At 34.4% G+C, this 17,015-nt stretch overlaps 1 protein-coding gene and 1 long non-coding RNA gene across 2 annotated transcripts in view; one reads left to right on the top strand and one right to left on the bottom strand.

Annotated features, from left to right (window-relative positions):
- LOC134852995 (BCAS3 microtubule associated cell migration factor-like) overlaps nt 1–17,015 on the top strand; it is a gene marked incomplete at its 3' end in the record, with an annotated part of 307,656 nt that overhangs the window by 94,549 nt on the left and 196,092 nt on the right.
- On the bottom strand, nt 14,620–16,984 carry LOC134853357 (uncharacterized). The gene is made up of 3 exons (XR_010164351.1): nt 16,873–16,984; nt 16,416–16,679; nt 14,620–14,809 (listed from the first exon to the last, which is right to left on the bottom strand). It is a non-coding gene; the product is annotated as an uncharacterized LOC134853357 (long non-coding RNA).

Genomic DNA, 17,015 nt, shown 5'->3' with positions numbered 1-17,015 from the left:
TCAATATTTTGTTTGAAAATTTTGGAAAAATACAAAAATTTTTATTCAATTTTTTTTATCATTGTCTCAATATAATGCCGTTTACAATACAGTTTGAGCTCAATTTTAAACACTGTATTTAAAAAATATTTTTTTCCAAAAGATCAAAAGCAACAAAAAATAACCAAAACTATAAAATTTCTGCAATTTTTTCCAAAAACTTGAAATTTTTGTGCAATTTTTTCCAAAAAATTGGAATTTTTGCATTTTTTCCAAAAATTTTGACTTTTTTTTGAAATTTTAGTAGGTTTCAGCCTTGTTACAAGTAGATGTTTCAAAAATAAGATTATCTATTTTATTAGTTGATAGGTTGAGTTATAACAAATTTAATCGTGTTTTGAAGCCTTTCATTCCACAATCTTCATGTAATTAGCACCTGAATTTTTCCGATTAGATAACGTTCGCCGAAGTTTTTGCGAAAAAACTAGACATTTCCAAACAAAAACTAAAATTTTTTTTTTTTACATTATCTTACCATCACACAAACCATGAAACCTTACCATTGGTATTCCCTATCTTAATACATTGTAGACTCTAATCTCTATCTTAATACATAGCATGGCGGACGTCTATAACGTAACTTAACCCCCCCCCCTGATCAGCCTCAACATCTACTATTAGTCCGCCTAGTGAAATTGAAAACGCGTAACGGAATCAAAGTTCGACCCCCGGTCAAAAGGAGTAGCGTTTCTTGGTTCAAAAGTAACCAGCTAAAAATCGGCTAAACTGGATATCATGTAACTCAGTTTTCAAGAAATTAGGAGAACCAAGAAGCACAATTAGACCATCATTACAACTACCCAAAAAAAAAGAACAAATTCAGATTCCATCATTTTTTTCGTTATATATCTTTTCAAACCACATGCTCATTATTTTATTCTGTTACCCTTTCTTTGCAAGCTCTGCAACTGTGAGTGCGTGTCAGTTCCAGAAAAAGTTGGTTCGAAGATCTAATTATAGTTCGCTGCGACTTGTTCCAATCAAGCAAAACCAACCAACTACATAAAATGCCTTATCAAATCAGTGACTTTCAACGCATGAGTCAAAGAAATGAACATGGGAACTTATTCCTTTGGAATACAACTAAAAGCAAACAGTATCTTTAAAAATACTTTGACTAGATTTTAACTTATATTAATGTGTTTTTCTGAGCCTTAAACTTTTTCAGCCAAACGACAATAGTCTTAGTCTCCTTCTAATTTCTGTTTGTCTATTATACTAATCAGAAGAAAAAACGATATTCATTCAGGCTTACGATTTTCAAAAACATCAAAGTTATATGGATTAATTTAGCAAAACGTTGACTGAACTCTTCAGGTAATAAAAATTGTTTCAAAAGATACACTTTAACACTCCGCTGACTAATCGCTGTACATAAGATGGTAGGTAGGTACGTTCGCAGAAACAGGTAAGTTTTTGACCATTTCCGTTTTTCTCTTGTGACTCTATATTACCGATATCAAACCGACAACTTATACAACCTGTTTGAAACTCAGTGAACCATAGTTCTCGGAGGAAAAGAGTGAACTGTAGATACGACTAATTTTTGATCAACTAATGAACGTTTGAAACCTCCTGCTCCGTTCATCTCCCGAGTATATAATTCGCTAGGTTGGTTGGTACAGACAACTTTCAAAAATTTACTTGTCACTTGGAATTCGATATAAGTTTGAGTTGATAGGTGTTGGGGATAGAAACTTGCTATAAATTTAGGTTGATAGGTATTAATAGTTGACGGGAATCAAATACGAAGGACGTCACAGTACCTCAAAATTCGCTCGAGAACACCAATCAAGGAATCCTCAATACACCAAAAGAACACAAGGCCCCATAAAGAATACACATCAAACGACACTTCCAGTCAAGAACGTCCTTCTCACAGACTTTCATAATTAGAGAATTAAAAACATACAGAATTAAAAACATCACGGGCCAGTCAGGAAGGTCGCCTCAAAATTCACAAAAGTAATTTAGGCCCCTTAAACTTCGAAAGTTCATGCATGATCTTTTTTGAAGATATTTTTTGTTTCAAACAGACATATAAGCCTAAACATAACTCATAGTCATCCCACACAAGTTTTTGAACCATAGTCGAAAAAAAATCTCTTATTATCTGTGCAATTTTTCAATTACACATTGGCTACGAATTAATCATAGCTCTGCTAGAACTGTTTGTGCTACTTCTTGTGTTAGAAAAAAGTTTTATACAAACTGTAAAACCTCAAATAAAAAATCTTACTGTTCATTTAGTCATTGTTAGTCCACGAAGTTCAAATGTGGTAATTGCCAAAAAAAAGATTTCCGATACATAAAATACTGATAGCCAAAAAGTTTCTGCTACTAAAAAGCACCTGTAAAAAAGCACCTGCAAAAAGCCAAGCTTCTCCTTTATTGTCATTAACCTCAAACAGAAGCCTTTGAGGACATCTACAATCAAATACGAACCAAGGAGCAGATTGAAACATTGACAGTCTACAATAGTTCTCCCCGTTTTTACAATGATGCTATTGGCGCGCAACTCACTTTCACCAAACGCAAAAAGCAACCAATAAGCTCAGTTGCAAAAAAAATGTGAGCTTGATGATTCTACTTGACTGCCAAAGCGTTCAATGCATGCATTATGTTACTGAGTGTGCTCGCAACCACTTGCAAGAAAGCTTTCTCTTCATTGGAACCTTGTAAACACTCAGAAAAAAAACTTAATTGCTTTCTCTTCGGAAAAATCACTCATGGTTCATTTCCGCCAAATCATTTCGACGAGCCATTTGTTAATCCATTTCCGTTCAAAATCAAAGGAATTGATTACATAGGGCTACAAAACATAATACTGAAAAAAGCGATATTTGCGTCTTCAAAGATTTTCTACTGGATTAGGAATCGAAAGAACTTCTTACTACGAACATTTATATAACGTCAACTAGACACTAAATTGCTAGAAAAAGCTCAACCTTCAACCTCTCACAAAGCTATTATTTTGTCGGCGGTTGTAGGAAGTTAGGTTCAAAACCAATTGTTTCACTGAAACCATGCTAATTGAAAAGCTAAAAGTCCCCAATTTCGAATTGCGCCAAAACGATCGGTCTGCTCCTTATTGTGGCGGTTTGTGGGAGCTTCTCGTGACAATAATGTAAGTTGCGATTTATTTGCTTCTATTGAAGCCGAAACTGAGGCAATCTTCAATTCTTTTCAACTAACGCATGTCATCAGTGACCTAGACAATGACCTTACACTGACACGCAACTTCTTCGTGGTGGATGATCCATTGGTCTACGCCCAGTAGCTACTTCTAAGAAGCTTCTTTAAACTGTATAAACTGAAAAAACTGTTCAACAGCTTAAAAAGAAAGAACTTTTAGCATGGTTTTTGATATCACCATGGTACTCCCAAATCTAAAACATTATTTAAAAAAAAAAATAAAATCCATATTGGCTTTTTGAAGTTTTTCCAAAAAAACTAAGTTAGTTTGACTCATTTATCAGTCCTAACTTTGCGAACAGAGCTTAAAATGTTTTAAATTTTTCAAAATCATATGATTGCAAGAAAAAATATTAAATTTTCATCGCTTAATTCATCCATTGCACAAAACGCACATCACTGAGAGAGCTCTAGCTGAATCATAATTACCTGAAAATCACGATAAATATTTGGCTGGCTGACTTCCGAAAAAAAATTATCGTAAATGAAGATGAAACTTTAAGAAAACTCATTAAGTTTCATTTAACATAAATAAATTAGCAATCGCTGCAATCGGAGCGGGTAAAGTCTTAAACCCACGTTGTCTACTGAAATACTACCCTTTCAAGTATGCCTTCAATAGCTTCTGCAAAACCCAATTTACATCAGCTATTTCACCATTGGAGACGTCGCTACATTCGAAATGCTTCATGAAAAGTTTTTAATCAAACACATTAGGCTTATTTTCGAGAAGTAATTTCATGTTCAGATCTGCTCGATATGCTCCCAATCCCAGACGACTTAGCCGCTATATCTACTCAAGAAGCGGCTGACCATCTCGAGTTTACTTCAGCGCTACAAAAACGAAAGTGCGACCTTCTAATGAAATTGTCGAAGTACCAAAAGAACCTTACTAACGAAAATTCCGTTTCTTCTAGGTCAAGCAACCCAGTCAGAGTGCAAAGTAGATAGATCTAAAACAGCCAATCTACCAGTAAGCAGCTTAGAAATTACTGAAAACTTGAGCTTCAGCGTTTCAGGACTACGGCTGCCAGCTTGTCTAATTGAATGTCTACCTACCGTTTGAGTACAATTGACTTAAATATTCCACTTTCCAGCGTCAGTGGGAACGAACTTGCTGCAGATCAGGCGATAAAAGTTGCTATCACTTTTGTCATCGTAACTGATTTCAAATCAGTCTCACCTATCGAAAATTAACTCAAAACACAAGTCCAGATGTCAACAGGCAATAGGCGATATGATCTCGTAACCTTATCAGTCGCGAATAGTCACGTGTATTCTAACTGAATAGTACTTTGCCAAACAACTTAGAGAAAACTTAACAAATGGTGAACCACAGCGCAACAGCCTCTTTGGTAATAACTATAGACATACGCTGCCCATTATACGACTACTGGAAGCAACTACAATCCCAGAGGGGTCAAACTACCGGATATAAAAATGCAAAAGTTTAACGGGAGTGCGATAGGCTCTAACCCGCGTCTGAGCCCTGTTGAGAAAACTATTACTTGCGGTCATTAAAAACAGATAAGGCTATTTTGATAGTGGTATTGACTCTTTTCAGTACTTAAAGGCAGTATTTTAATTAGTTGGTTAAAACGGTAACCAGAAACATGTGGTTTCAGCGCTCATCACGAAAACTTGTAACTAGGCAAACTACAGTGTTTTATCAAATACGCTGCCTATTTACAAAAGTTATCAACGGCTACACCGTTTGTTCGCAGTATCCAGCACTCAATTTAGTCGCTCGCGGCTTCCAGTCAGTTTGGTAGGGAAGTGGGAAGAACATTGCGTCCTGCACGAACCAAAATACGCTAAACGCAAGAAATTTACGCAGTGTCTGAATAACTAATCTCGAGTCGCGAGCATACGTTAACCTAAACATAGTACCATAGACGTCAAATCGTGAGGGACGACAATAGAAGGATCAAATTAATACCAGTACGACAACCGGCCCAACTAGTTTTCTTTTTTGTCTATGCAAAACTATGACAGATCTCCTGGCGTAGTAACAAAAATGACTACCTTAACTTGTTCAAAAGATAACCGAGCGCACTATATTGGATAGTGTCCGGTTTTCCTGAAACTTCACATAGATCAACATGCAGATTTTGATAGACAACAGAAGCTGTGCTTCAACTGCTTATGTCAACACAGGTCGGGTGAATGCACATCAGTCAAGCACTGTGTTGCAAACTAGCGGAATTGTAATTACTTAAGGAAATAAATGCATTTGTTTGAATGGCACATCTCCATAGAATATAAGAGCATTTTATGACCTTCCTAAAAACTGCCCCAGGAAATATATAAAAATCTGAATTACGTTCCTTGACTCCTAGTACTTTGTCATGCAAAAAAATATACCGGGCTACCAACCAAAGCATTTCTAATCTAAGTGAACGGAGGCCAGCTGATGATACTTCAAAGGATAGGTAATTTTTCTCTAATATGTAACCTATTGGTTCGAGTGAAGACCAAAAACACTTATGGCGACCCTACTTTTTAAGACTATTTTTTTCAGTTTAAGCACTTGTGGTTTATAATATGGGCGAAGAATTTTAAATTCAATTATACAAACTCAAATCCCAACCAAATAATTCAAACGCCTTTGAAATGCCCTATATTAGGATGGGTTTGAACATGAAAGTGCTCAACTTTAGCATTAGACATTTCAACGCTCGAAGAGTCCCCTAGTAGTAACATTTTTCAGAGCCATAATTGGCCAGACTATGTTAAAAAACTACAAGAGCTGCCTAAGTCACAATTGAAAACTTTGTAATGGGTCGAATTGCAGGTGAATTGTTAGGGCGTTTTCTTTGAACTTTTCCAAAGATTGTCAGAAAGGTGATCTTCTTCGCATATGTTTGATCATACAAGACGTCTCACGATTTTTCTAGTCCTAGCCATATGATCATTTTAAAAGGAGAGCTGAACACGGGCAATCAAATGATTCAAAACTTGCGTTAGAGAACAATATTTCTTCCAATTATTGAGATTTAGGGCAATATAAGAAGAAAGTTGAAAATTTTAGACCAAAACAATCTTATCTTGGCGATTCAAAAACGGAGCAATCTCAGCAAATCATCTGTTGGAAAAATTGCGCCAAAAAGTCAGCTCAAGAAACAGTGCGGCAAAAAATCTACAGACTCTACTAAAAGTGAGGGCAATTCAGCCAGTAGGTTTCATCCCAATCTTAATTTTCGGAGAGTGAAAAAAAATCAAAATTTTTTTTCGAAAAGTTTAAATAGGAGATTGGTTTTTTCAAATTGAAAGCCCGGGTTGACCTCCATGAAGGGGAAATGCTTATCTTACAATTCCATACACCAAAATGCTTATCATATAATTCTATACATCAACTGTATGGAAAAATCCTTGTCACTTTAAAAAAATTGTAAAATGAAATTGCCCTAAAATATTTTTCATTTTTTTTCAGCCGCAAATCGAAATTTGCATGCAATATTTAATTTTCATTTGCATAACGTAGTCCTCGATGCACAAAAATTGGATTTTTTTCCGTTTCTCTGGATAACTTTTTTTAAACAGGCTAAAAACTCCAGTTTTTTGTAGGGCAGGTTTACATATGCCTTAATCAATGTCTGATAAGTTGAAAATTCTATTTTTAAAAATAATCATCTTTGAAGTTTTTTGCCGAAATTTAAAAGTTTGATGCTTTCACTATATCATTTGTGAAGACATCTCTTATATAATTCAGGTCGTTTCCAATGCATTGTCAATGACAGACGATCAACCCTTTGGAAACTCTCGTTTTGAGTACACCATGGGTTTAGTCACTTGTGTTCGGTCACGAACACATCCCAAAAAATTTGAGAGTAAAATTTAGAAAAATCAAGTTTTTGGTTTATGAAATAATGCTTATCCCACAATTTTCATATATGAAAAAATGGAATTGTACGAAATTGTATGATAAGCATTTATTCATAAATGAAAATTGTAGGACAAGTATTTCTGGTCAATCCGCTTGGGTTTTTTAAAAATTTTTTATTTTTAAAAAAGTTATTGAGTTTATAGTTTGGGCTAATTTTTTGCTTTTTCAGAAAGTTGTCCGGTTTTTTTTTTAAAGTATTAGGGCTGGAGGCTGTTAATCAATTTGAAAGTTTGTTCAAATAATTGTTTTTTTTTTAAGATGAACAAAGCTACGTTCAAGTTTTTTTTTGCAGACACATTGTGAAACAAAAAAATTTTGGCAAGTATATACCTTTGCAGACAAATTTGGACATCTTGCTGTTGACGTGAGGTTACAAATCAGACAGCGCGATCCCTCTCCCAATATCATCTGTATCTTTGAAAACGTTCATCAAACCATTTTGCGTTTATGTTCTGCTACAATTTAGTCGATGAAAACGACAATCTGATATATTTAACAATCTCTCCCCTCCATTTCAAGAACGGGGTTATTTTAGGTTAGTCGAAACGGAAACCTGTCAAAAAATTCCCGAAATTACGTCTTGTGTTTTTTTTACAACAGTTCTAAACACGGATAAGAAGTATAGAAAAAACTAGGAATCATATGTAATGATGTCAAGCTGGATAAATAAAAAAAAACAGATTTCAGCGCTTCCAACTTAGTCTGGCTGAGTCAAAGTCACAACTAATCAAACATATCAAACCGTTGGGATAATGGTTTTACCGCGTTTATCCTAAAATTATACCACATATAGCTTATGCTCATGAACATCCGTGGGGATGGGGGATGATGGGGTTAAGTTTTCATGCCCCAAAAATTTACTGTAAAACTTTTCAGGAGATACGCGTGCAAGTTTAACCGCTGGTCTTGTAAAGATACCTAATGCCAATTGAGCTTGCAAGAGCGAGCGGGCAAACGATGCCATCCGAGCCGTTGAAAACTTCTGGCAGTCGAACTAGTAGCTAGATGCATCGTGTTGTAAAGTCCTCAATTATCAACATGAGATCATCTTTGTTGCGTGGTTCCTCGGGTTAGCCCAATTAGTTCTTTCGATTAGGGTTCGATAGTACTATTTTGTTGCTACAAAAGATACTACTGGAAAAAGCGATACTTGCGTTTTCACACGGCTCTCTACTCGCGCAGTGCACATGGAATTGAAAGACAATCTTACTACGAACAATTAGGTAACATCAACTGAACATTTCATTGCTAGAAGAATGAAATTAAAAATTAACCTCTGACAAAGCTACTCAAATTGTCGGCAGCCGTTAGAAATGAAGCTCAAAACCAAATAAAATAATTAGTTAATTGCAGATAAAACATCCGTTCTTATTTGCTTCTTACGTAACCGAGACTGAGGCAATTTTTAACTCTTGTCCGCTAACGCATATCAATAGTGACCTTGACGAACTTCGTAATGGGTTGTCTTTTCGTTTGCGCTCCAATAGCAGCTCTCTACGATGCGTCTTCTAAAAGACTGTCCAACAAGTCCTCAAAGCTAGTAAAATATAGATCCGACAGCTTCTGAACGCCTCTACTGATAGAGTACTCCCAAACCCTCATCGAAAAGACTAAATGGGTTAACCCGAGGATACGTGCGACAAAGATGATCTCATGATGTTAATAATTGAGGACTTTACAACACGGGGCATCTAGCTACTAGTAGGAGTGCCAGAATTTTAAACCGGCTCGGATGGCATTGTTTGCCTTCTCGCTCTTAAAATGGCATTGGATATTTTTACGAGACCAGCGGTAAAATTTGATGGCGTATCTCCTGAAAAATCGGACTGGGAAAACTTTGGGGCATGAAACCTTAATCCCATCATCCCTCATCCCCAAGGATGTTCATGAGCATTAGCCATATGTGGTATAATTTTAAGATAAAACGGTTAAATCATTATCCCAAACGTTTTATATGTTTGATTAATTGTGAATTTAACTCAGCCAGACTAATGTGGAAGCTTTTTGGGAGGTTTTAGTCCGACTAACTTAATCCTATGGAAAACCCCCCATTCTTGAAATGGAGGGGATATTTTGTTAAGAAGACCCGATTATCGTTTTCATCGGCTAAATTGTCGCAGACCATCAACACAAAAAAGTTTGATGAGCGCTTCAAAAGATAAAAATGATATTGGAGAGGGATCGCTTTGTCTGATTTCCAACCTCACGTCAACCACAACATGTCCATTTTTGGCTTAAAAGGTATATAACTATGCGTCTGCTAATTGCGCTTTGCTTTGCTCATCTTGTTGGTAAAATTATGTGTCATTTGATTGCTCGTTTTCAGCTTTCCTCTAACAATGAAAGCAAGGGCTAGACTAGAAAAATCGTGAAACGTCTATGACAAAAAAATGCAAAGATATTCTTTTAGGAAATTCTTTTTCGAAAAAAATGGCTTTTTAGTTCACCTGCAACTCTGCCCAACTCAAATTATTCATTGTTTGAAGTGGGCAGCTTTTGTAGATTTCTCACAACACGGTTTGGCCAAATATGGGTCTCAACAACATTTCTACTCTTCGAGCGTTGAAGATGTCTACTTCTAGAATTAAATGCTTTCATGTCCAAATTCATTCTACTACAGGGCTGCCATAGGGTTTTGAATTTTTATACGAGAATTTCAATTTCTGCACCACCAGAGTTTACATTTGTTATAGTTACACTAACTGAAAAATTAGTTGTAAAAAAAAATTTTTTTTTTCACGCATAATTAGAGTCTTCAAAAAACAGTCAAAAAGGGTTACTTAAAATCAACCTATCACTTGAAGTATCATCAATCGTTCTCTGCCCGGGTTGAGCTCACTGCGAAATTTAGCGATGAAAAAGGGAAACAAAATAGCGACCGCCATCGATGAGTTATTGATGTTCATTGCCACAATAGCAAATTTTATCAATTATTTCGCGCGAATTTGGCTTATTTTCCGCGATGAAACAGCGATAAAAAAACTATCAAATTGAGCAGAAATAGTTCACTACAGGGTTTCCAACCCTTAACCTTCAGCTTTGTAGTCTTTTATTCTACCTTTGCGCCACCGAGTCTTAGATATAATCCAGTTAAAGCGCCTATCAACTCACACTCTCTTTTGAACGCTACTAGATTGAGTTTAACCTTCTTAATTTTAGTACTGAAATTCTAAGGAAACATTATTGAAATAGCTCTGAGTTACCGCAGGTTTACCTATGCAAAACTCTCTGAATTATACATAAACCAGCGGTGGAAAATAGCGATCACTGGGATACTACAGAAAACGCGATAGTTAACGGTGAGACTTCAACTCGGTTGTTCACTTAGACCTGAAAAGCTTCCTTTGGAAACCGGGATATGACGGTATGACGTTTAGAAATTATCATTGTTACGAAGCATTGAAACAAAGTATCGAACCTGTTTCATGCAAAAAAGTGCTTCAGAAGGACTTAAAAGCATTAAAATATTCATCATACAAAAAAATCCAGAAAGTGGAAGCAAACCATAAAAATTTTTCAGTTATTTTTGGCGAAGTGCCTTGTTTGGAATCATTCTGAACTATTGATTTGCAAAGTACTTTTTTGTCGTCATATCTGCACTTATTTATTAATAATTGAATTATTAATAATTGAATAGTTTCAGTGGCAAAAAAAACAAAGTTGCAGCAAAAATCAATGTAAAAGCAGCTAACCGGGTTGACCAAAAAAACTATTCAAATAAATTTGATATATGCAAAATTGCTTGACACAAACCTTTCAGACACTTCCACAAATACAGTAAAATTCATGAAATGACTCTGATTAGCTTTTTTATATACGTGGAATTTTTCTGAAAACTAAAAAATAAAAAATTTGAAAGCAATTTATTATCAGCTGTTGCGGTTTGTTCGTAACCGAGCAGAAGGGACAAAGACCCTGGTTACATTCAGCGAGAGTCACTAAAAGTTGGACGGACTTGCATGTGCAATTCATTTGAAGATTCATTGAAAAAAAAATAAGAGAAAATATTTTTACACAACAAAATAAGGGAAATAGCAAACGTTCGTAAAAATTTTAAAAGAAAGTTCATCAAGCATTGCTCAAGCATTGCTCAAAGCCTACAAAAAAGTACAGGACAAACAATATTTTTTAGTTCTTTAATAAAAAAGTTTTGGTAAACGGAAAACCATTCATTTTTTGTGGTTCCAGGATTACGTTTTCGACTCAAAATATTGATTATTGCATGCAAAAGAAAATAAAAGAGTTTCCTTCAGTGCAACAATTGTCGGAAAAGGAAAATAGGTGTTAAAAATTGATTATACTATATTAGAAAAAAGTTTGAAATGTGTATGCGCAGCCATTTTTCATAGTTTTCATCATAAAGTTGTGTGATTAGCTTTTTCGGTCTATATTTGTATTTGCATTTTTAGCTAGCGTATTAATAGATAGAAAAACAACAGATAACCTATTTTCTGGAAAAAAACACATCAGCGCACCAAGTAAAGCGATGAACTTTGGAGTCCAGTTGATGAAATTATTGCTTAAAAAACTCCAAAAATGAACTAAATTTTCCTTCATTAATTTCAAACATTTTCTCAACTTAATAAAATTTGCATTACGAGGTCAAATTGTTAGTTTTGTGATTTGTAAGCAGATTTTGCAACAAAGAAGCTTTTTTTGTTCTTCTCTTTTTTTGTTTTTTCATTTTCTTTGATCTTTCAGACAAAAAATTTAACAAGTTTAAAGATTTGTCTTTGAATTCCAGGGACGTAAAAACACATTGAGTGCCAATCCAGTGAAAAGTTTAGCCTCGTATTGAGTATATTCTTTTTCTTTTAGTTTCTAAGATGGTTTCAAATACTAAAAGTTTTTCAAAAAAGTACAAATCAATTTTTTTATGAAGCTTATTTTTTTGTTAGGACTTGAGAAACACTTTAACGCCAAAAAATCTGATAACTTTTCCGTCAAGCCTCTCCTCTCAACTTTTCTCTCAAATTAAAAGAAAGTTCACGGTTTTTGTATACTCAACAAATAACAGGTCGATTCAGCTTTTTTGCGCTAAAGTTGTTCTGTTTAAGTAATATAGTTTGATTTTTGAGTGACTGTTTTCAAGAAATCACTTTCATTCATTAATTTTTCATTAGATTAGTCTTGTAACTGAAAAATGAGTACCAACACAAACTATAAACTTGGAAGCACATTTTTTCATTGATTAAAGCTAGTATGTGAAAATAAAATAAACTGTATCTCTAAATTTTAAAAGTTTTAATGCAATTGCAAAATTTATAGCAGTTAAGTTCAATGTGAGGTTCCAATCACTTTGAGGTTCGATTTTGCTTAATAGTTAAAAAGTAAATTGTAAGGTACCGCGTCTTTTTCAACGATTGCTCCATAACATTCAGTTTTGGTCAGCTTCTCGGATTGCGTAACGCTACAACGACGTAAACTAAGTGTTCCCTAAATTTTCAATTTTTCATAGTTTTTCTATGTTTCAGAGTTCATAAAACCTTAGAAAAACCTTTTTTCATAGTTTCCATCATAAAATTGTCTGAGAAGCATTTTCGGAAGCATGTTTTTATTTGCATTTTTAACGTGCATGTGTTGATTGTAAAGAAAAAAACAACAGATAACCTGTTTTTTGGAGAAAAACACATCAGCGCAACGAGTAGAGCGATGAACTTTAGAGTCCAGTTGATGAAATTATTGCTTAAAAAACTCCAAAACTGAACTAACTTTTTCTTCACCGTTTTTGGAAAACAATTTCTCAACTTAAAAAATGGCATTACGAGGTCATACTGGTAACTTTGTGATTTGTAAGCATATTTTGCAAACAAGAAGCTCTTTTTGTTCTGCTCTTCTTTAAAAAGCTGCTATAAATTTGGCAATTGAATTAACATTTTCTTAATTTAGAGATACATTTTATTTTATTTTCAGATACAAGCTCTAATCAATGAAAAATTGTGCTTGCAAGCTGATATGTTTATGCTGATATTCAATTTTCAGTTACAAGACCAACCTAATGAAAATTTAATGAGTAAAAAAGAGTTCTTGAAAAGAGTCACTCAAAAATCAAATTATAACAATTAAACAGACCAATTTTAGCGCAAAATGAGTTGATTCGACCTCTTATTTGTTGAACACATAATAACCGCGAAGTTTCGTTTTTATTTGAGAGAAAAATTGAGAGGGGAGGCTTTATCAGATTTTTTGGCGCTAAAGTGTTTCTCAAGTCCCAACAACAAAAATGAGCTTCATAAAAAATAATGAATTGTACTTTTTCGAAAAACCTTAAGCATTTCGAAAAAAAAACTTAAGCAAGTTAAGTTCAATGTTAAGTTCCTAATCACTTGGAGGTTCGAGTTTGCTTAATAGTTAAGGAGTAAATTGTAAGGTACCCGCGTTTTTTTCCACGATTGCTCCATAGCATTCAGTTTCGGTCAGCTTCTCGGATTGCGTAACGCTACAACGACATAAACAAAGTTTTGTATCTATTTTGTGATTGGCTGAAAACGACTCAAACGCTGCTCTCGCGTTCGGGTAGCAAGAAGTTCTGAGATTGAAGTCTGAGATGTGTCGAAAAGAAGAAAGCATGATGATGATGATTGAGCGTTCGGGAAATAGATGGCTTGGAAGATTGGGACTTCTTGAAACTCCGAGAGTTTTGGCCTCCCCTCTTTTCTGATCAATTATGAAAACTCATATTTTAACTCGGTTTTGCTTTCTCTCAGTTATCTAGGTTTCCCTTAGGTTACTGCTAGTTGGGCTGAACATATGTGATCTTTATACTGTCTCTAAATTCAAATTCAAATTCAAAACATGTTATTTTCCAAACATTAAGAGCTCCTCCACATTATCCACCTCCTGCTCAAAAAGAGATGATTTTTTGGGCAAAATAGCGTCTCGTTAATCAATTAAGGAGCCTCATCTTGCAAGGTGTTATAAAATTCTTGCAACTCAGTGGTTTTTTTTTGCAAGACCCTGCACGATGGAGGTTATCTTGATGACAAATTCCGAGTCAACATCTTGCAAAAGAATCGTCCTAAGAATTCCGAGAGAGTGAAAGTAGATTTCGAAACTTATCTATATGATCAAAGATCTCCGCTCCTCTTCTAGAATCTGACCCATACTTATTATCACTGTTTATGCGTGTATATCACGAAATAGATTGCGCGTTAATTGTCCCAAATTGGCCAAATAGGCGATCTTTAAACCGCATTAACTTGACAAAAATTGATCACAAGTGAAATCCGTTTTCAATTTGAGCTCATGAAAACAACAATTTTTGAAAAAAAAAATATATCTGCCAAAAATGGCTAGTTAAAATGTCGAAAAAGATCTGAAAAAAATGCAACAACGAGCAAAAATTTTTTGACACTTTCTTTGAAAACAGTTGTTTTTTTTGTGAACTTCTGTGATTGAAATTCTGAATGGGATAAATATTTAATTTTTGAATCAGTTTAAGCTTTCAATTTGCACAATTGTTTAAGATTATGAAGTAGGACACTCTCAATTTTCGTCTTCGTCGTCTCCGCTATAGCATTCCATTCCGAATGACACCTCCGATTCCATCACGCTAGAACGGCGTGAACAAATTTTTCTATCTCTCTTCTGAATGCCTTGAATTGACTCGCACGCTCTCGCCTTCGAATAGCCAGAAGATCTGAGACTGAGTGTTCGGGAAAGAGACTGCTTGGACAATTGGGCCTTTTCCTGAAGCTTTCATTTGTTAACCGTTTTTTAAAGCTAAAATTGTTGTTACCAAATTTGAGGATTTTGAAAAAAAAAATTGGATATACTAAGCAAACCTTTCTCTATTATCAACTAAAGAATTGTCATCCTTATGAATGAGTGGGCTGTCAAGAGGGAATGGACGTTTAATGTCTTCAATAATTTGACACCCTCGCCACCTGAAGGGTATCACCCCTTAATTACATATTTATCATAAGAATTTTTTTCCAACTAACCCGCAATAAGATTCAATGGATAGTAATCGATTGATCAATAATATTCCATGAATAATAATCTTTAAAATTCTAAAACCGCCTTCAGCACCAACTTTAATAGTGAGGGGTGAGCCTTGCTCCAAAAAAAATACTTTTTTTTTGGTCAAAACTTCCAATTTTTGAAAAGAATATCTGCTTTATCTTCTCGAGAAAACCTAAATTTTGTGTCTTCTTTTTGCTAAAAAACCTTCACTGAAACTAATTTCAACTTTTTATAAGAGCGCCTTCGGCTCTTTTCCAGTTTCCCACCCCCCTCGAAAAATTACAAAAAAAAGTTGTTCAAAAGTTTAGCATGTTAAAAATGCTGTGCAAATTCGTTCACTTGTTCACGCTGACACGTTTTAACGCAGTTTATAACATAAAAAGTCATTTAAAATAGACTTCCATATATTGAATTTCAGAAAACATCAAAAGGGGGTGAAGGAAAACTGGAAAAGAGCCGCGCCTTCGATTCTTGATGACCCCTTCTCATCTTTAATATCACAGTTCTAGTTCCAAGTTAAAAAATGACCGGTTTTTGACATCATAAATTATCCTCCAAATACAACAAAAAATGAATATTTGTAATATATTTTTAATATTATAATAATATTGTTTCGACTTTCGATACGAAAGTAACGGAATAGTTGTGCTCGGGGTGGGTTTTTTTCTTCAGACAAATTTCGACTTTTTAACAAGCTATTTTTGACTGAATTTTTATATTCGAAAGGTATTGTTGTCCTGAGCTTCAATTTGAAAAGATATTTTACCTGTGATCATTTCTCATAAAGTTACGGGGGTTTAAAGATTGCCATTTTGGCCAATGTGGGACAATTAACGCGCAATATATTTCGCGCTATTAACGCGTAAGTGGAGAGTTAACCCGTCTTAGAAATTGTTCCAAAATGGCTGAAAGCGAAATTTATCCTTTTGTACTAAATATGACGTGTGGGGTATGATTTTCATTAAAAAAACTCAAATTTTAGAAAAAAAAATTTCATTTTGTTTCATTTCATTTAATTTTTTAATGTTATTACTGAAACATTAAAAGGCGGTCGAAACATTCAGGGCTTCGCCCCAATACGAGCAGTCTTGTTAATATTATTAATATCTAATATTTATAATAATTATTTTCAATAATGTCAGTAAAACAACAAAAACAATCCTCCAAAAACAACAAAAAATCAATATTTATAATATATATTCAATATTATAGTATGATTAATATTATTAATATAAAATATTTATAATATTTATTTACAATAATATCAGTAAATTATCCTACAAATACAACAAAAAATTAAGATTTTAGAAATACTGAAGAAATTTCAAACCTTTCGCATCTTTCCATACTCATAATTTAATTCTTCGATTTTCTTATTCAGGTTGTTAACCGTCATATTATGACTCGTTTCCATTTTCCGTACATTTCGTCGTAAGCTAGCCTCGTTTGCCGCTTGTCTTCTCGTTCTGAACTCGGTCGAATTTTTTTTCTCCAGTGTCGGTTTGAGTTCGGCCGACAACGCTTGTTTATAGCGCATGGCTTGCTCTCGGCTGCTCTGAAGCACGGCCAATTGAGACGAAAAGTTCATTTTGTACTAAAACAATGTAATAGGTGCTTATAATCAAATGCTGAATAGATCAAAAAAGTATAGGCATTGATATCAAATACTTGAGTTTTTTTTCAGAATTTAGAATTAAAAAAGTCTCAACGATAAACTTTAAGTCTGATCAATTCTTTGTTTTCAGAAAGCTGGGACAAATTACGTTCAACAAGCCAAAATTACTTACTGTTTTTAAGTTTACAAATTGAGTTCTTTTCTTCAATTCTGAAGCACCAACCTCTTTTTATGGCATTGAAATTCTAACGTAAATGCCTGTAAATGTGTTGTTTTAATTTTAGCAGGTGAAATTCGAGCATTAAAATTTAAACG

The sequence above is a fragment of the Symsagittifera roscoffensis genome, chromosome 8 (genome assembly GCF_963678635.1).
Source record: "Symsagittifera roscoffensis chromosome 8, txSymRosc1.1, whole genome shotgun sequence".
Lineage (NCBI taxonomy): Eukaryota > Metazoa > Xenacoelomorpha > Acoela > Convolutidae > Symsagittifera > Symsagittifera roscoffensis.
Note: the sequence above shows the minus strand (reverse complement) of the source record. Positions and strands in the feature narration are given on the sequence as shown.